Below are 20,155 nucleotides of genomic sequence, written 5' to 3'. Positions count from 1 at the left end.
TCTACAAAGGAATTTTTATCTATAAATTGACCATGGTCTCCATTCTCGAAATGATTTAAACACAATTGAACAGGTACAGTGCTCTGACTTGAATTCATATCACTCCAGTTCGAACCACGCGCACTTTCCATACTGAAAAAGAGACTTGTTATTGCTATATAAATACGAAAAGATAAATAACGTTTCTCTCTTCTATTACTTATGATGTCTCTCATAATAAATGTCCTCTGAATTACCTTTCACTAAACTACTTATTTCATTTAAATAGTTTCTGAGAGAAAAATTTAAGCTTTATTACTTCACTTACACAACAATATGTACTCCACTTCGCACACAAACTGTGAACAACTCTCTGTTCAACATCAATTAGATAGTGAAGTTGGTGATTTTGTGCTACGCTGTGCTCATGTGACCTTACCAAAGTAAGCATGGACAGTCGCATAGGGTAAGGCGATCCCAGTCGAGAAATCACCCCACGTTTTGTTTGATTAACTTTTGAAACTGAAGCAGAGAGACAAACAATAGTTTACTAAATTCATCAGAATATTGCAGAGACCATATAACATAAAGCTTTCTTTCACTTGGAAAATTACTTGCCGCAAAATATCAGATAAAAAAAACTGATCACTAAGAAATATATCACTAAGTTCTCCATTCGGGTTAAATGATAAGCTCTTACGAACGAATATATCTTTATACGAATTAAATAAACCAACGAATGTACAATAAGTTGACAAATCTTGAACAATGGAGTCTTTATCCACCACAAACATATGCTTCTAATGAGACTTACCGCCTTCCATTTAAACGTCCACAGATTCACAGAAAATCTATTAAATTTTCTGAAAATCCTCCTATTCAGTATTAAAAATTTGTTGCACAACCTTACATCAATGTTATAATCAAATTTCTATTTACAAGAAGAGTGAAAAATCAAAACTTCATTACAAAATCTACTCTAACTCGCCGTAACAAGTAGATTTCACTTAGAATCCAATTCTACACTAAATATATTTTCCCCTTGCTATCACCAACTTCAGTATGAAATGGCGTTACACATATTTCACATACCTGTTGGTATAGTTTGTCTACCAACCACTTGGCGGCGCTGATTAACCCTTTAACAAAAGAAAACTAAGACGCAACTCTAATACTATTCTCATTACTTTTTTTATTTTTATATATATAAAGTTACGACACGTAACAAGCGGCGATTTCATTTTATTTCACGCTACGCAAATGGACGGAATGGTGCTGAAGTTAGGCATTACCGAAGAACAGCGGGAAATGAAGCGACCAGTTATTGAGTACCTGTACACAAAATAATGACTGTTAAAAAATCTGTCTTGGAAAATGAGGAATATTGAGGTACTTAAATCTTCTAGAAACATTGTGAGAAATTGGGATGGCGGTTTTGAAATGGGTGAGACATCAATGAAAATTAACCTCGTTTTGATGCTTTCTCAACACTACTGACTCACAAAAGATCTATAATATGGGATTGAAAACTCGAAGAGTAACTCCTGTGCACTGTAGAGACTACTTGCATTTTGTGTAACTGTGGTTACAACACACTGTGACGAATTATTGGGTGTGAGGAAAACATCAACCAGATAAGTTCCCAAACTTTTGAATACTGAACATAACCAGCAGCAAGTGCTAGCTTGTGAACATGTTCTTCAAATTTATGGATAGTAAAAAAACAAGTTTATTCAAGTGCGTGACTCAGGGTGAGATTTATATAACTGCATTGACCATGAGAGACAACAAACTTGAAACTAGTGGAAACTTCTTTTTCTTCCTTTTAAAATATACTGTTTGCAATAAATTAAGCCAGTCTTTTATGGCGCTCCTCGGGACTTTTGTGGCAGAATATCTATCAAAAGGTGCTACAGATTTAGAGTACTATTCTAAACTATTATAGCGTTGGATGAAAAACAAATGGGACAACGCTGTGGAAAGCTCTCTGAGATCGTCATGACGCACTAAAATAACACAAGGATCAAAGATGTAACAGAAAATTGCAAAGAAATTAAAAATGGAATCACGATATTCAGACCTTAAATATTTTTACTGTTGATCAGAAGGCAAAAAGGTTTGAAGGATTAGTTGCAGCAGCAACGAAGTAATTGTGGCAGCTTGTTACTCGCTCAACAGAAAAACACCTTTTTATAGGAAACTTTTCTGATTCAATGCTACAGGTATCATGAATTTAAAATAAATTATGTTCAAAAATAGAAAAATGAAAGTTTACGTTATTAGTAAAAATAATAAAGATTCATTTTTTATTTTTTGTTACATTAAAAACTTGTCAATGACGCCGTTACTAGACACACTCTCACACAAAGACACACATTATATATACATATCATAATAGAAAACTTAAACCAAGAGTGAAAAAGAATGAAAAATCACACAGAGTGTTTCGAAGCAGGTTGAGGAGATTGGTATGTGTTTCAAAGAATATGCTCATCTATCGAAAAGACTATAAAGTTATCATTTAGTTGAAGTGATCAGCACAACAGTGGTCTAAAGTACATTCCTTTAAAAATCAGAGAAAAACCAACTTGAAACTGATGTCTTTTGGTTTTCCTTGGAATATGAAAAAACAATTTCGTTTGGAGTAATGTGTCCTATAGTATTTCTTGAACTTTCTAATGCAAAGTTGTTTGTTGTGCGTTGTAGAACTGACAGATATATGATCATTTCAATCATATCCTACGAAATAGTTTTTATTAGAACACTGTTATATTTGTGCGTTCAATTCGTTTCCAACAGGCTTCCTTTGTATTCAAGAGAATTATTGTACCGCATTCATAAACTACATCTCAAACAAGCCATAAGACCACGAGTCTAGTGTCCTGGTGACATATTGTTACTATCGCTAAACTTATATTACGTTAATATTAATCTAATAATAATATCACTAACATAACAAGCATTAAAGTAATCCGATATGGGCACAGATCGATCAAGGGTGTACTTCTGGAGGCGGCAATGACAGATTCTCAGTATTTTTTCTAACAGGCTCTTGCAACACTGGAACCATTATCGCTCGGGTGGTGTCGAACGATGCTCCGCCATCTTTAGATCCGTCTGTGGTTATCAAACTAAATATAAAAATCAAACGACGTATTGAGTAGATATGTATGTACATGGAACATAACATGTTTGATTCAAACACACCTTTTCATTATGGAAATTATACAATATTAACAATATGTGATATTTAAGAGTAAAATAAGATCATACCATGAAATTAGACTTAATTGTTTTTTGTGACTTCATATAAAATTTGAAACGCAGGTATAATAACGTGATATTCTGAAAGAACACTTGTACTAATTCCAAATGTCTTAGTAATATACATAGAAATAGAGTGACATACGTTACTCAATGTCGTTACTATCTCCTATATGAATTACATCTCTTTTCTGACTGTTATCTCTATCGTGGTTCATGTGTTTTCTTCGATTTTCATCGTGTGGATGACTAAAGGGAAATGAAGCTAAGAGTGAATTTTTCCTTTCTGTTTCGCAATAATTGATACAGAGTGGCACTCAACGTACGACATATATTGTTCTTTCTAACAGAAGATTTCAGGCAAGCTCATACGAGTTCAGTGGGCTTCGACGTACAGTTGGGAGGGAGTTAAGCGTAACAATTCTTGTACACTGAATTGTTACTTGTAACTTGCAGCATAAAATACATGGTGGCTGCAAGTTCATCCACCATGTATTTTATGGATGTATTTTATTTTCTTGCATGTGCCAATTCAATTTTAATGTGAATAGGGTTCGGGTCCGACATTTTGTGTTGTTTCATGAAGGAAACAATGTTCTGTAATTTTCTCTTCATTGATGGAGCTTTCGCTAGTAGACTCGAATGATAGCTGGCATTATCCGTGACAATGACACAGTTTTTGTAAAGTTTTTTAATAAGCAATTCCTGCACACCTTTGATACAATTTCATTATTAGTATCGGTTTCTCAGTCACCAATGATTTTAGCCGATTGATATAGAAAATTTTGGGACACATCTCTCACTGGTTCTTGTATGGAGCACCATGATTCGCTTCCCTCGCGCTGACGAATATTTCACCCGTACCATCTCATGGGTGTATACCAGGTCTCATCCAGAAAAACAATATCGTAGCAGAATATTCAAAGTTCATGGAGTTTGTGCAGCTATCTGTACTGCCAAGCAACAATTCTATCACTAGATTCCTCTTTTCCAGACCACAAAAATAAAATAAATTATTTGGGAAGCTCTTGGAATATTATTTCCTCCTAGGGAAAGCAAAATTCTTTTTCTGAAAATTTGAACATTTCACCCGTGGCGATTGCCCCTTGCTATAAAATCGATCAATCTTCCTTTTAATTATATCATACGAAAAATCATTCACTTTATTATAATTCCCTTTTTTGTTCCCCTTCTTTCTGGAGCATTGGACTTCCGTGTATAACATTTCGCGCCGTTTTCCTGTCTAGCGTCAGAATTGTAGGTGTTTATGAAATTGATCCTTTTCCTAATTTTTTTTTTAAAAAGCATAATTATGCACACTGCACACAAATGATCGAATGTTCTTGTTATTCTTTTGTACCACTCTCTGGAACTGCTGGTGATCGGCTGTTCAGGATTCCAAGGATCATGTGTCACAAAATGTGAGAAGGCTTATAATTTATTCAAGTGCTTTCTGAATTAGCGATCCCCTATCAACAAAATAAAGAAAAAGAGATCAAAGGTAACGAAAAGCAGTGGAACAATGAAAACAAATAAGGAAAAATAATTATGGCAGAACTCAAAAATCGGGAAAAAGATCTCACACAAACACGCAATGTCATTCTGCCTAGACTACATTGAATAATCAATAAATAAGGAAGTGAAATCTGCAACATCGCTTTCTTATTCAACAGGTCAACCGGAAGACCACAGTTATTTGGAAGCACATGTTGAAATATACCTCTTATGTAACAAAGATAGAAGTGGTTTTCTTCAATAATGTTCCGCTTCCTATTAAGCCACCAGAGGATTGTTTAGCTGCATCAATTATAGACTAATCTTCTGTTTCTACATGTGAAAAGTAAAAATTTTTTTATTCAGTAAAATGCAGACTTTTGCATGTAACGACACGCACACAGATTCAGCAGAAATAATCAAGAAGATTACACATTTTATATATGGCCATGAATATCAAAAAGATGGTCCTGATTTTCCTGCTACGCTCCAGAAATGAAACTGCCGTAAAGTGAATGATAAATAGGTGAGAAATATTTAACATCCTTGATATCTTTAGGATATTTTTGATTTGATGGCTTTGGTTTGGTAAATTTTGGCTGAAATTTTGTAACTGAAATGTGCTTTTCTATTCCCTTTTCACCTTGAGAGGACTTAAATAAGGATCTGTTCTGTGTTGGAAGAGGCAATACTTTATTATTTACTCCCACGGTTGTTTATGAGAAATACTTAACATTGTTATGGTATGAAAACAATAGCTTTCTTTATTATCTTCTGTGCATTTGCGATTAATTATCTGTCCAGTTAGTGGCTTTGCGCTTAGAAAATTACGCTGTTGCATTTCAGTTTCATTATTTTTTCCTTCCTGCCTTAGTATCTCTTATAAGTTTTTGACACCCAACTGGAATATAAAAAAAAATGTAATAGCATTTTCTTTTCTATTTGTCTAAAGTTCCTACCACATGGTAAAAAATAGTGACCTTACAAGAGCATTTTGTTCTATTTTTTTCATCAACTCTTTATGATTATTATAAATCGGAAACACATTAATATGTTCATTTCTTGAGTATAACGATTATAGGAATATACAATTATTTTATCATTATTTTGAGGATTGTTAGAAGAATAATTAAATAGAGATGACATAACCCGTTCAGCGACATGCCTATCATTAATCTTAGACCATACATAAATACACATATAATTTGAGTTTCAGACATAAACACAGAAGTTATATGTCCAAAGTTGTCTGTTATAAAACACTTCACCAGTATGGTAGATGAGGGGTCGGAAGAGCGTGCTTTAAATTGAACGCTATCACCTTTACAGAACTATTCTTTTTAGAATACACTACATGTTTTTCATATCATTATATACATTGTGCAACCAAATATATGTCTAATTCTTGTTGAAATTTTGCTACTTCAGAATCTTCTTTTACAACTGAAATTTTTATTTCCAGTAAATCACATATTTTGCACGTTACTAAATGACAAGTGAAAAGAGATAAAATTTTGAATTGAGTATTCATGAAATAATAAACACTTCTGACCAGAGTATATACACTTGTTTATAAAAAACTAAATTATAGTGTAACGGTTTCGACAACTTAACGTTGTCTTCATCAGACACTAACTGAAAGAGATATCTTCGAGCGTAGATATTTATACTAAAAGTTAAAGTCCTTGTGTGCATGGAAAGCCACCTGAGTCGTACTTCCCCGGGAGTCATCTTTCGGCCACCTTCCCTGACTTAATTACCCTCCCACCTCTGCTTATCATTTCCAGACACATCTGTTGTTTATACTTGACCAATTGCCTTAAAACTTTTTCTTAATCTTCCTCTGATCCTTATTGGATATAAATAACAGTCTATACTACATACAACTGATTATAAATACAGCAATATAAGAAAATTGGATGAACTTTGTGATGAAACGTATGAAGTCATAGGAGAGAAGAAGATTAAGAATGAGGTACTCAAGGAAGTGGTTGAGAACGGAAGAAGAAAAGGGTTTAAAAAGTTGGTGAAAGAAGAAGGAAGGATTCCAAAGATGAAAGGATTCCCAAAGTTTTATAAGGAAGAGATTAAGCTAAGGCTAGTGTTGGACTGTAGAGGAAACTGTCTAGAACCATTAGAATAAGAGCTAAGGAAAATAGCAGAAGAGATACGGATAGGTCAAGAGAGTCATCGAGTAAAGAATACGAAGGAAGTGAAAAAAATGTTAGAATGTATGGGAAATAAGAAGGAGAAAACAATTATGTTTAGTATTGACGTTAAAGCAATGTTTCCGAGTATAGAGAGGGATTACATAGAAGAAGAGATGAAAGGGAAAGAAATAAGAGACTGGAAGGAAGAGAAATAGTGAAAGCTTTGAAAGTACTATGGGACAATAGTTTTTGTACAATAGGGAACAAACTAGACAAGATCAAGGAAGGACTGAGTATAGGTTCAAGTCGAGTGTTGTCAGAACTGGTGATGAACAGATGGGAGCAGAATGTGATAGAAGGTGGAAAAAACCTAATATTGTTTTGCAGATACGTGGATGACTGTTTGGGAGTATGGAGAGGAACAAAGAGACAACTGGAAAAATTTGCAGGGACATGGGTTTAGAAGTAAATGCAGAGAAAACTAAATACATGGAAGTGCGTCGGGACCGTAATACGGCAAATTGTGGAGGCGTTAAAATATTAAATAATACTTTTGATAAAGTGGATACTTTCAAATATTTAGGATCAATATTAACAGACGAAAATCATATTCACGAAGAAATTAAATGTCGACTAGCAGCAGGGAATTCGTGTTACTATTCGGTTCAAAATTTCTTGTCGTCGCGAATTCTGTCGAGGAATTTAAAGCTTAAAATATATAAAACGATAATCAGGCCTGTTGTTCTGTATGGTTGCGAAACATGGTCGCTTACTCTGAGGGAAGAACATAGACTGAAAGTATTTGAGAACAGGATCCTGAGAAGAATATTCGGACCCAAGAGGAACGAGAATGGGGAATGGCGGAAGCTTCATAACGAGGAACTACATAGTTTATACGGTTTACCCAACATTGTTAGGGTCGTCAAGTCTAAGAGGCTTAGTTGGGCAGGTCATGTAGCTAGAATGGAAGAAAGTAGAAACGCTTTCAAAGTCTTGACTGGTAGACCCATAGGAAAACGACCATTACGAAGACCTAGACGCAGATGGGAGGATAATATTAAGATGGATCTCGAAGAGATAGGAATACAAAGTAGAAACTGGATCCAATTAGCTAAGGATAGAAGTCAGTGGAGAGCTTTTGTGAACACGGCACTGAACCTCCGGGTTCCATAGGCCATAGAGTTAGTTAGTTAGGTTGAGGATGAAGAAAAAGGGGTAAGACTGGAAATGGAATTGGAGAACAACAACATTATAAACTTCCTGGACATGACTATAGAGAGAAAAGATGGACGATTTACAAAAAAATGGTACAGGAAAGAATGTGCGGCAGGAGTTTACTGTCACGAAAGAAGCGATGTGGATTACAGCACCAAAAGAAACTTCATAAGGAATATGGAGAGAAGAATAGAAGAAATACATACTGAAGAGGAGAAAAAGGAAGACATAGAGAAGTTCTAGAGCTTACTAGAGCAGAACGGGTACCACAAACAGAAGTTAAGGAAGAACAGAATTGAAGAGGAAAGAAGATAAGGATGTAGACAGAGGAAAAGAACAAAAGACACGAGATAGACAGCATCGGGGAGAAGACAGAAGTACTAAAGAACTTACTTAGAAGAAGTGGTGTGAAGACGTACAGAAAAGGAGGAAGAAGAATTTTGGAAGTGATTAAGAAAGCGAAAAGTAGAACGAAGGAGATATGTGAGAAAGGTGAAGGTGTAGTGTATAAAGTGACGTATAAGAATTGTGATATGATATACATAAGGGAAACAGGGAAAAAACTTAGGGAGAGAATTAAACAACGTAGGGATGATGTGAGACTTAAGAGAGAAAATAATGCCATATATAAACATGTTAAAGAAACGGGGTATGATATAGATTAGAAAGGTGTAAAGGGACTAGAAAGGGAGAATAGACCAATGATAAGGAAATGGAAGGAAGCATGAAGGATAAAGAAAGAGAAAAGTGACAAATTAATGAACTGGACAAGTGGACTGTTAATACATGATCCATGGGATAAATTTTTGGAACAAATTGAAGTGAAGAAACAAGATTGAACATATTTATATGTAATTTATATTCATATATTTAATATTATATTTAGTTTAATATTGTATATAGTTATATAGTTTTATATAGTTATATTTTATAATTTTTTTTGTCTATATATATTTTTATATTGCTGTATTGATAATCAGTTGTATGTAGTATAGTCTGTTATTTATATCCAATAGGCATCAGAGAAAGATTAAGAGAAAGTTTTAAGGCAATTGGTCAAGTATAAACAACAGGTGTGTCTGGAAATGATAAACACAGGTGGGAGGGTAATTAAGTCAGGGAAGGTGGCCGAAAGATGACGCCCGGGGAAGTACGACCCAGGTAGCTTCCCATGCACACAAGGTCTTTCACTTTCTGTATAAATATCTACGCTCTAAGATATCTCTTTCAGTTAGTGTCTGATGAAGAGAACGTTAAGTTGTCGAAACAGTAACACTATAATTTAGTTTTTATAAACAAGTATATATACTCTGGTCAGAAGTGTTTATTATTTCTTTAGTGAGTTCCAGAGTCGTGATGGATAGAATTGCATGCATATTCATCTATAGACATATTCACTAACAAAATCGTCTGAATCATGATTTCGTTTTACTGAGCTAACATACAAATTATATCTCTCGTTATACTTAAACCTTCTGGCAAATATTGTCTATGTCGAGCTGAAATCTTGCAATATTGCAATTTACGGAAACAAAAACTATTATGCTCTATTACTAAATTGAACTGATGCTAACCTTTTTAATTGGTCTGTTTCTATGTTTTCTACGACCATCTGATATTAGTGTTCCTTCAACTGTTTTCTTTGCACTGCTATAGAAAGTTGACCATTAATCCCAAGCAAATCAATAATATATGTTTGTAAACTCTCTTATCGGATCCATCTACACAAATGTAATATTCGCATGTGTGTTACTTCTACTTACATCTTGCCTGAATTACTTCTTTACACGGCAGTTACTTTTACACATTCACTATTATAAGCATTTAGTGTTCTAAACTCCCAAATATTGTAAACTGTTTGGAAACTGCATTACGTTGTTCTGCGGGGAAAAAATATAACCACAGGGCAGTCTATTTTTCTGTCTTTCTACTTTCTTGCCACTTCTGAATACGAATTTTCCGCCTGTGTTTGTTTGTTCCGACAGTTTTTAACCCATAATAATTAACACTATTTTTCCTCTTCCTTCTGCGATTTTGTTATTCTTGTTACAGCACTTTGGTTCGTTAGAAACCGCTGTTAGGGTACTTTGGTTCATTAGGAACCACTGTCAACATTTGGTTCTGTCATTTTTGTTGTTGTGACACGTGATGCTGATGTCTCGTTCGCTGTCTGGGATCGCACCATTGTTGTGCATATACAAGAAAGAATTTCGCTATACAGAGGAAGTTTGCAACTTCAACCATACTTTTAGATGCAAATTTTATCTAACCTTATTAGTGGAAAGAAATAACATCATCAAACGATCTCAGCAAAATCTAGTTTTTATTTTCTCAAGTTAGACCACTGTTGCTCTGACCACATTTGTATCTGTAGCTAACGAAATCCTTAGATTTCCAGTTATTTACTTATTGATTTTTCTTCGAGAAGTCTAAAGATCAAAAGTTGTGTGGTCTTTTAATTAAAAAAAAAAATTCTGCAAGGTACTGCTTTTTCTGCAATTAACATTGATTGATGTATCATAACATAAGGTATGAAGATTGCGAAAGGAAATAATGAGTTATACTAACAATAATTCGCTATTCCTTCCCTTGGAAGTTTTATTATTGAAGTACAGCTTTTAACGAATCTGGAAAACATTACGCACAAGAATAAAGTTTGGAGTTGTGTTCATAGCAAACAATATTGACACACTACAACTTTTAATTTTTTCATAATAAAGCAAATATATCCCTTTGAAGTATAACTTTTTCGTTCAGAAATATATTATCTACATTTTTTTCAGAAATAAAAGAGCCCATTCAGGTAGGTTTTTTGACGACATTCTATTTCAATCATACTTAAATCCCAAGTTACAGTTAACCTTGTACTAACGTTAGTAAAGCCCCGTTAGTACGAGTATTTCCCACATACTACATAAACAAGTCTATAGTAACGTACTGTAAGAAGTACTGCGGTTTGTATTAACTGATTAACCGTTAGAAATTAGTATTTTTACAGCAGCTTCTAACTGATTTGGTGTAAGGTCAAATGGCAAACATTGTATATATATATATATATATATATATATATATATATATATATATATATATATATATATATATATATATATCCTTATTATTGGAAGTAACTGCTGGTTATTTTCTTTCTCGGGAGGTATATTAAAGCTATATACTTACTTATTTGAGTGGGTGTGGAAACGAATTGGAGTAAGTAGGAACAAAAAAAAAATCACTTTGAATCGAAAGGCCGTTTAATTACCTTACAAGGCCAAAAGGGAAAATGTTAACCGTACCTTAGCGACGTTTCCGGTTTCTAATGGATGGTTTGGAGTTTATAATCCCTTTGTAGCATCGAGACTATATGAGACGCCGACTTTAGAACTTAATGTGCATCCATGAACTTTTCGCCATAGGTTCATATGAAGATTTTCTCTTATTTTGATGTGAGGAATCAGCTCCTAAAGTTTTTTGATATAGTTCAGTATCACCCTGTTTTTTTATATAGGGGAGGGTGGGCCACAATGAGGAACAACTTTATACCTTGTTTAATGAAATACAAACACAGCTGTGTGTAGAGCTAGAAAATTCGAAGTATCTAAACCTTCAATGTCACGGATGGAATAATGTTCGTAATGAGAGAATAATCAACCTAAATATTACAAACCCCATCCAATATTTGTTCATTTTATCAACACGAAAGGTAACCGTCTCACTGCTGAGTGCATTAGAGATCAAGTATTTGAGGTCATTGAAAAATACGACCCCAGCAAGTCCTTTGTTCTCACTGGTGATAATGCAGCAAATATGCAGAAGGCTTTTTCTCTTGTCGAAGAAATTATCTCCATTTGCAATCATTGTTATGTAAAACACACACCTTGAACTTTGTCTGCAGTGATATTTTGAAATCTACTTCAATTTCATCATTTATGGCAAATGTTATAGACATCACTAAAATGGTTAGAAATACTCAAGTACTGAATGCACTTTTCATGCAATTAACAATGAGAAAAACATTCATATTTCTCTTACCCTTCCATGTAAAACTCGCTGGGGAAGCTATTTACAAACTCTTGAAAGTCTGAAAGCTACAAAAGTCACTCTACAGAACTTAGCTGTTCATGAAACCACAACAAGATATACAGCACTTATCAAAGACCACAAAGCAAGGTAGCTTGATGATGAGGTTTTCTGCGTGACAGTCAAAAGCTAATATATGTTCTTAAGCCAATAGTGTCCTGGATAAATATATTAGAATGAGATGAATGTAGAAAACCTGTTGTCAAAGAAATCGAAAAACAATTAAGAAAGGCTGTTCCCGAATTCCCATTGTCCAAAGCAGAAGAAACAAATATTCTTAATAATTTCGAAAGCAGAAAAGCTACAGGACTGCAACCGATTCACTATGCCGCAGCATTGCTAGATCCAAAATCACAGGCACTTGACTCCAGAACAACATGTCGATGGATTGAAGTTCATACACAAGGTTGCAGAGAACATGAAAACAGATCTTGTAAATATTATAAAAGATTTTGCACATTACAAGGCAAAGAAAAGTTTGTGGGGCAAGAAGTTCATTTGGACAAGTTTTGGTGAAATGAACCCAGTAATTTGGTGGCAAGGTTTGTCTGGAAGTACCCATTATCTAAAGTCGCACAGCGGATATTAACAGCATCGGTATCATCAGCCGCCACAGAAAGATCCTACAGTAATTTCTCAAAAATTCCCACTAAGTGAAAGAATAGACTGCCTGCTTCCAGAGCCGGAAAAAATACGTATATAGCTTATAACTGAAAGTTGCATCACCGGGAACAGAAGCCAAAAGTATCAACACAGCGTAAAGAGACTGAGAAGACTGTTGAGTCAGAGCAGCAGAAAGACTTAGAAAATAAGTTATCGGAAGATACAAGTTTATCACACTTGAAATGCACCATGGTACCAAGAAAAAGGAGAACCCTTGAAGAACACAGTCACAGTGACACTTTTTTGTGAGATAGATTGAGACATTTTCAGCGATGATTCCATATATTCGTTTCGTGTATCCGATGAGTAATCTTGGTAGAAACGCCATCTCATAACGAGATAACGTTTTGCTCTTAAGTGTATAGAATATTTCGAGAACGTTACTAAGTTTTGAATATTCTTTGTTCTTTTGTACTTTTATTAGCTTGATGCTGTCAATTGAGGTGTTTGAAACCAGAGAAAACTAGCTGAATAAAACTTTACTCAATTCTAAATTAAAACATTAAATCATTTGAATTAGTCGTATGAATCTGATACCACCCAATCAGAAGCAAATTAAAGAAACTGACGTAATCGTCATATGAAGCCCATTATGCAATGCCATATTATTTATTTTGATTCCAGAATGCTAATTTCTTACAAAACATGAAAATGCAGTTAGTTCATTCTGGTTTCAGACAGCTCACTTTTTTTGTTATATTTTGAAACCTAGCTAGCAAGTGTAGTGAAGTGTGAAAATCCTCGTATATACTCCTACCCTTACTATGCTCCATTTGTAGTTATTAAAGCATGTACGATGTAACAGAAAATATATTTCAAGTCTCGTCAGTTGTTATGATTTGTCGCCCATAGTCACTTACAGAATGTAAATTAAAAGGAAAACACTTATCCGCATTCCATGTAATTGTTTAGTTTCTTTATTCGTAGAAAAAATAAATGTAGTTCTTTTCCAGAGTCATCAGTTCTTAAAAATATATTCTTTGGAGAAATATTAAAACAAGAACGACCATATAACTCATTTCTATTAATGAAAATAATAAATGTAATGCCTTTTGGCATTTGTTCTATCTTCTACTGGAATCTAAAATTACTTTTTCTTTATTTTTATGTGCTGCTCAAGAACGTCTGTATCAAATATATGATTGAAATGAAAAAAAAACCTTGTATTTACCCAATTTGGGTAAATACCTGGGTATTTACCCAAGGTAAATACCCAAGAAATATTTACCGGTAAAAATCCCATCAGTAGTCCAGAGGGAGCAAGCGCTGCAAAGAGGACAAGCAAACATACAACTAACAAAAGCGCGAAAAATTACATATGGCACAAAAACTTCTTACGTGTTGAATTATATATTTGCATGTTATTGTGGACGTTATAGGAGCTATTCCTATATGTTTCAATTGTTTCTAAGTAACATGTCACATTACCTACGTAAATTCAACAAATGTAAGGATCCCTTAAATCTTGGATACTTCTATAAATGGGCATCATGAGTTTCTACACTCCCTTCAGCTACTTTGCTTCACTTTCAGTATTGAAGTTTATGCCTAGCTTATGGATGAATCCATGGGTAATACGGTTACAGTTTGATTACGGTAATGTATTTGTGTTAAGTATCGCAGATTAGGTCCAGGAATATTGAGCCTAAAGGAAACTAAGTTAATACAACCTAACCTAAAATACACTAACCTAATCTACCTTACTCTAGGCTAAACAAGAATTTAAACATGTTGCATCTACTCTCCGGTACAAAGGCTATCTACGCAGATACACATTTTGTAAATAAGAACACAACACATTTCAATTATTTAAACACTGGTTTATTAAAATGTTATTGGCAGACGATTCTATGAAATTTTACACATTTCTTACATTTTCAGGTTCGGTTAGAGCTTTATATTTCTTTTGGCAGCGCATGCACTAAATGAGGAGCTCCACTATCACTTGCAGATTGACTTGAGGAGGACTCAGTAAAAATACAATGTCGAAATGTGGCATGCAAAACCAAAACTACAATGCGTAAAAAACAAACCAAAATGTACTATATGGCCACTAAAAAGCACGAATGCTATCTAACCGAGTCAGATCAGGAATGTAGCAGAGAAGCCTGAGCGGTAGCGAAGAGATGCGCCTATAGAGAGCAAGCGCGTCAGTGACAAAGTATATACATAACAACGAAACGACAGAGCACACTTACACATACAATACTTTCACTATCACTCAAAATTTATTTGAATATGCTGTGCACTGACAGTAATTACTTATATTCACACTCTCGTCTTACATCGTATTTTACCTGTACATTTTCTATTTGGTAGAACCGTCTCCTCAAGTGAACACATATTATTACATAATTTGTATTGTAAATTCTAAAAATACCTCGATGCGTGTAGTAAATTGGCACTATTTAATTGTGTACTTTAAATATAACTTGACGCAGGCTAGGAGGAATTAGGCCTACTTTACTATGTATATTATTTATAGCTTTGGTTACTGAGAGATGAATTACTTGTTATTTTTCCAGTGAATTACCTGTTACATCACTTATAATACACTCGTTTCTCTCCGACTTGTTTTAAGCAATTACGTGCTCTATATACGCAGTGTTGCTGACCGATTAGATGGAAAAGCAGAAGGCTCGAAGATAAAAAACAGGAGAAAGCAGTAGACACATAAAGGGGCGTCATTTGAGGGTGAGCAAAAAAAATTTCCATTATTAAGGGGACAGTGGTCAAAGTCCAGAATTCATTATTACTTTCATTTCAAAATAAACAATACATACAAAACATAAATTTGAATTTTAAATTTCATGTTTTCCGATACCCAGTTCTAATAATTATCACTCTCCCATATTGAAGTGTGGATTCATCTTACTCACACGAATAGTTCAACCTGGTGCGTCACTTGAAAAGAGAATCCTTTTAGTATGAACTTAGATATTTTAATCAACATATGCTCATATATTAGTCAGCAGTATCAGGGACGGCGTTAAGGGTGAGCGGGGGTGAGCGACCGCCCTACCCGATGGAAGGCCTCGCCCACCCCAACAGAAGTAATATAATGAAGGTGGCCAGTGCCGGATTTAGGTTTCATGGGGCCCTAAGATATTAGAGATAATTTTCTAGCTCTCTTTTTCAGCGACAAAATTTCGCCTTTTTTGTTTGAATATACGCTATATGGTAATTTATGGACCTAATACATATCTAAATACGTTTTCATATATATATATATATATATTTCGTTAACTTAACTTACTGTTTTGAAGACATTACAGAAAAACTGTAAAATTTGTAAAATTAGCCGTTGGTCCCAATAAAGCCCCTTGCCGATTTTCTCCTTTTTTTGCACCAACTATGATGAACGCTCCACGCCATGGTTCTACAATATGTGGAGGCCGCATCATTTTTCATTTCATATTGTTTCTATTCAGTTGGGCAATGTTTGAAAGGTTTCAGGGATCCGTGTAAGTATTGCAGGTTTCAGATGAGAAACGACATGGCCTTGAGTTGGCGTCCAGTTGGCATTGAGCGGTGTTGACAGTTCGCGACAAGCAGTTCTGCACGCTGTCTTCTTGAACTACTGTGAATCTTGACAATATCACAGGCCCTACTTAGAAATATTGTACTAGCTCATTAACTGCTCACTTTACCAAGCAGAGAAAAGAATTACGAACAAATACGTGAAAACTACATCTTTCTATGTCAACTGGTTGTCATGATAGACGCTTTGAAAGGTTTCCATATAGAACAAGCAGTGAAACGAGCGTTGAGTCTCGCATCTAATTTCCAGTGGATTTTGTTTCGATTTGCAAATAGAACTCACAACTTTTATTACAGGATAATCAGGGGTGTAGCCAACAGGTTGTTCTAGGAGAACATTACTTTCAGGGGGAGGCAAGCTTTTCACATATTAAAAGCAGAAGAAATTACCTCTTTCACAACATGAAAGTTTATTAACTCACCATACATACATACATACTATGCGCATATTATATTTTCACAATGCTTCCTTATCAAAAGACGGATCTTGACAGTACTGAAGTTAAAAACCAGAGTGTAAAAGATGAATCAATAAGCTATTCATAAGAAAATAAATGCTTCTTATAGCAGTTTTCTTATCTGACTTTGTCTTTATGTAGATTAAAATACTAAAGGGAAAAAACTCGAAAAAATATTAACTCCGATATTATTATGCAATAATATAGTAGAGAGTTCGCAGTGCACCCAGTTAGGGAAATGAGATTATTAAGCATATGATTAATTTTAGCACGATATTCCGCGCGGTGTTGTCGGATTTCGGACTCCCCTTTCCCTTCTCGCTCTTCCACCAGTTGAGATTATGACACAAACAATGGCAACATTATTCACAATGTAAATGTACTATTCCAGCAAACTCAATAATTTTGATTGTGCATCCTAGAAGTATATATAGCAACTAAATTATTTACATGTTAGTTTTTCCAGTGGAAACGCTGAACACTTGTCTTCAACACTACTTTCACTATCATCTATGTCAGTTAATATTTCGTCTTTGTCTGAATCAGTGTCTTGTAATTTTATTTTAATGGGTTCCAAAAACTGTAAACACAAAAAGTAATTCTTCAAGCTTGACTTCGTAGCACTTGAAAGAAAAAAGAAAAAGAAGAAAGACAGAAAATAAAACTTCTGCTGAACTCAGTTTGCTTAAAGACATTGTCAACTATAATTTTGGAGAATAAAAGAACTACCACGAAAGAAAGCAACGAGACACTGATGAATTCTCTTAAGTTAGTTCCTACACAACTAGCCCCTTTGTTTCCTTCTCCGTTTGCATAACAAATAGCACGCTTGGGCTTGGTGTAGGTGCCACGAAAGTAATCCATCTGATTCCTAAGCAACTCGATATGCTCGAGTTTGTTTTGGGTTACGATAATTTATGACACCATTCAGACGCCTGATGCTTTTGATTCCCTTATAGAGGAGAAAAGAGGGTCTTAAAAGTCGCACATAATAAGGCAGTGGAACCTGAAAGAAAAAAAGAAGCAGAAAACATACTGCGTTCCTTCTGTCGAATAAGAAAGGGTCTATCTTGAAGTAAATTTCAAAACAAAAATTACAAACTTCCCATGCTTTATTCTTACGATGTTAGGCGTATATACAGTATAAGAATCAGATTGCAAAGGTATGTAGCCACGGGGGAAAAGGGGGCTCTGTCTTTCCGAACTATTTCTAGCTCCAAAATGAGGTTCGTGTGGTATATGTTTAATAAACTTATTTAACAGTTATTGCAAATGAAGGACTTGATAATAAAATATGAAAATTTAAAATAAAATAAATCATCATCAATACGGTTTCTATACCTAATTGAACCAACTAAAATTAATCATATGCTTTATATTCTCATTTCCCTAACTGGGTGCAGTGTGAACTCTACTATATTATTGCATAATAATATCGGAGTTAATATTTTTTCGAGTTTTTTTCCCTTTAGTATTTTAATCTACATAAACACAAAGTCAGATAAACAGACTGCTATAAACAGCATTTATTTTCTTATGAATAGCTTATTGATTCATCTTTTACACTCCGGTTTTTAACTTCAGTACTGTCAAGATCCGTCTTTTGATAAGGAAGCATTGTGAAAATATAATATGCGCATAGTATGTATGTATGTATGGTGAGTTAATAAACTTTCATGTTGTGAAAGAGGTAATTTCTTCTGCTTTTAATATGTGAAAAGCTTGCCTCCCCCTGAAAGTAATGTTCTCCTAGAACAACCTGTTGGCTACACCCCTGATTATCCTGTAATAAAAGTTGTGAGTTCTATTTGCAAATCGAAACAAAATCCACTGGAAATTAGATGCGGGACTTAACGCTCGTTTTACTGATTGTTTTATATGGAAACCTTTCAAAGCGTCTATCATGACAACCAGTTGACATAGAAAGATGTAGTTTTCACGTATTTGTTCGTAATTCTTTTCTCTGCTTGGTAAAGTGAGCAGTTAATGAGCTAGTACAATATTTCTAAGTAGGGCCTGTGATATTGTCAAGATTCACAGTAGTTCGAGAAGACAGCGTGCAGAACTGCTTGTCGCGAACTGTCAACACCTCTCAATGCCAATTGGACGCCGCGTGAAGCCAACTCAAGGCCATGTCGTTTCTCATCTGAAACCTGCAATACTTACACAGATCCCTGAAACCTTTCAAACATTACCCAACTGAATAGAAACAACATGAAATGAAAAATGATGCGGCCTCCACATATTGTAGAAGCATGGCGTGGAGCGTTCATCATAGTTGGTGAAAAAAAAAGGAGAAGATCGGCAAGGGGCTTTATTGGGACCAAATTAAACTACGGCTAATTTTACAAATTTTACAGTTTTTCTGTAATGTCTTCAAAACAGTAAGTTAAGTTAACGAAATATATATATGAAAACGTATTTAGATATGTATTAGGTCCATAAATTACCATATAGCGTATATTCAAACAAAAAGGTGAAATTTTGTCGCTGAAAAAGAGAGCTAGAAAATTAATTTTAATAGCTTAGGGCCCCATCAAACCTAAACTAATGGAATACTACGATTTCGACCATTCAGAACTAAAACAACCTAACGTATTAACTTCTACAACAAACTGGTAATTGGACTACAAACTTAAATGTATTGGACAGCAGTTATTTGGAGAAGTGTTTAGAATTTGTAACCCAGAAGAAGCTTACCGCACTTTTTTAACTATACTACAACGAGAAAAGCTTATTAGAAGACCTGCGCCAAAATTACGAGTTTCGCCTTTAAAGCCATGGATATTCGAACATCCATCCAGGTACGTAACAAGCTAAGAAGAAAGGGAAATTTAGAACTAGCAAGCAAATACGCTTCCAAAATTCGACACTACATAAACATCCTAAGAGAGAAGTACTATCGAGGAGAAATTCTAAAGTCAAACACAAATGAGATGTGGAAGCTAGTTAACGAATATCTAAGCGTGATCAATCCATCTTAGCTTCTAACGAACTTTGCTTAAGGAAAACACCAACTAGAGACAACAGTAAACCATTTAAAGGAGACGTGGAATCGCCAAACACCTTTTTTTTTAACCCAAATCGGACAGCAAATACAGGAGACAATATCTACATGAAAACAGACCAAAGAAGACCATATACAAGGCAGCTTAACATGGAAACTCATAACGAACAAAGAAATAGAAGACTACATAAAGAAAATGGAGTGGGGGAAGACAACAGCAGAAGATGGTGTTAGTGTGTCTTTCTTAAATTATAAGTGTTTAGTATCCAGTGTTTTGTCTTACATCTTTAATTTGTGTTTGAAAGACT

The 20,155-nt window shown here is 34.7% G+C and overlaps 1 protein-coding gene across 7 annotated transcripts in view; it reads right to left on the bottom strand.

Annotated features, from left to right (window-relative positions):
* Window positions 1-15,861, bottom strand: part of LOC145690748 (uncharacterized) — a 38,427-nt gene extending 22,566 nt beyond the window's left edge. Inside the window, exons 1-2 of one of the 7 annotated variants that reach the window (XM_081765949.1) lie at window positions 15,376-15,497; window positions 2,932-3,110 (exon numbers count right to left, since the gene is read on the bottom strand). The gene's annotated coding sequence lies outside the window, so the exon portion shown is untranslated. The other 6 variants (XM_081765950.1, XM_081765948.1, XM_081765954.1 and 3 more) reach the window with 6 other exon arrangements.
* Between the last annotated feature and the right edge of the window lie 4,294 nt (window positions 15,862-20,155).

Source organism: Thermobia domestica, chromosome 7 (assembly GCF_964235325.1).
Source record: "Thermobia domestica chromosome 7, izTheDome1.hap1.1, whole genome shotgun sequence".
In the NCBI taxonomy this organism is placed as follows: Eukaryota; Metazoa; Arthropoda; class Insecta; order Zygentoma; family Lepismatidae; genus Thermobia; species Thermobia domestica.
Note: the sequence above shows the minus strand (reverse complement) of the source record. Positions and strands in the feature narration are given on the sequence as shown.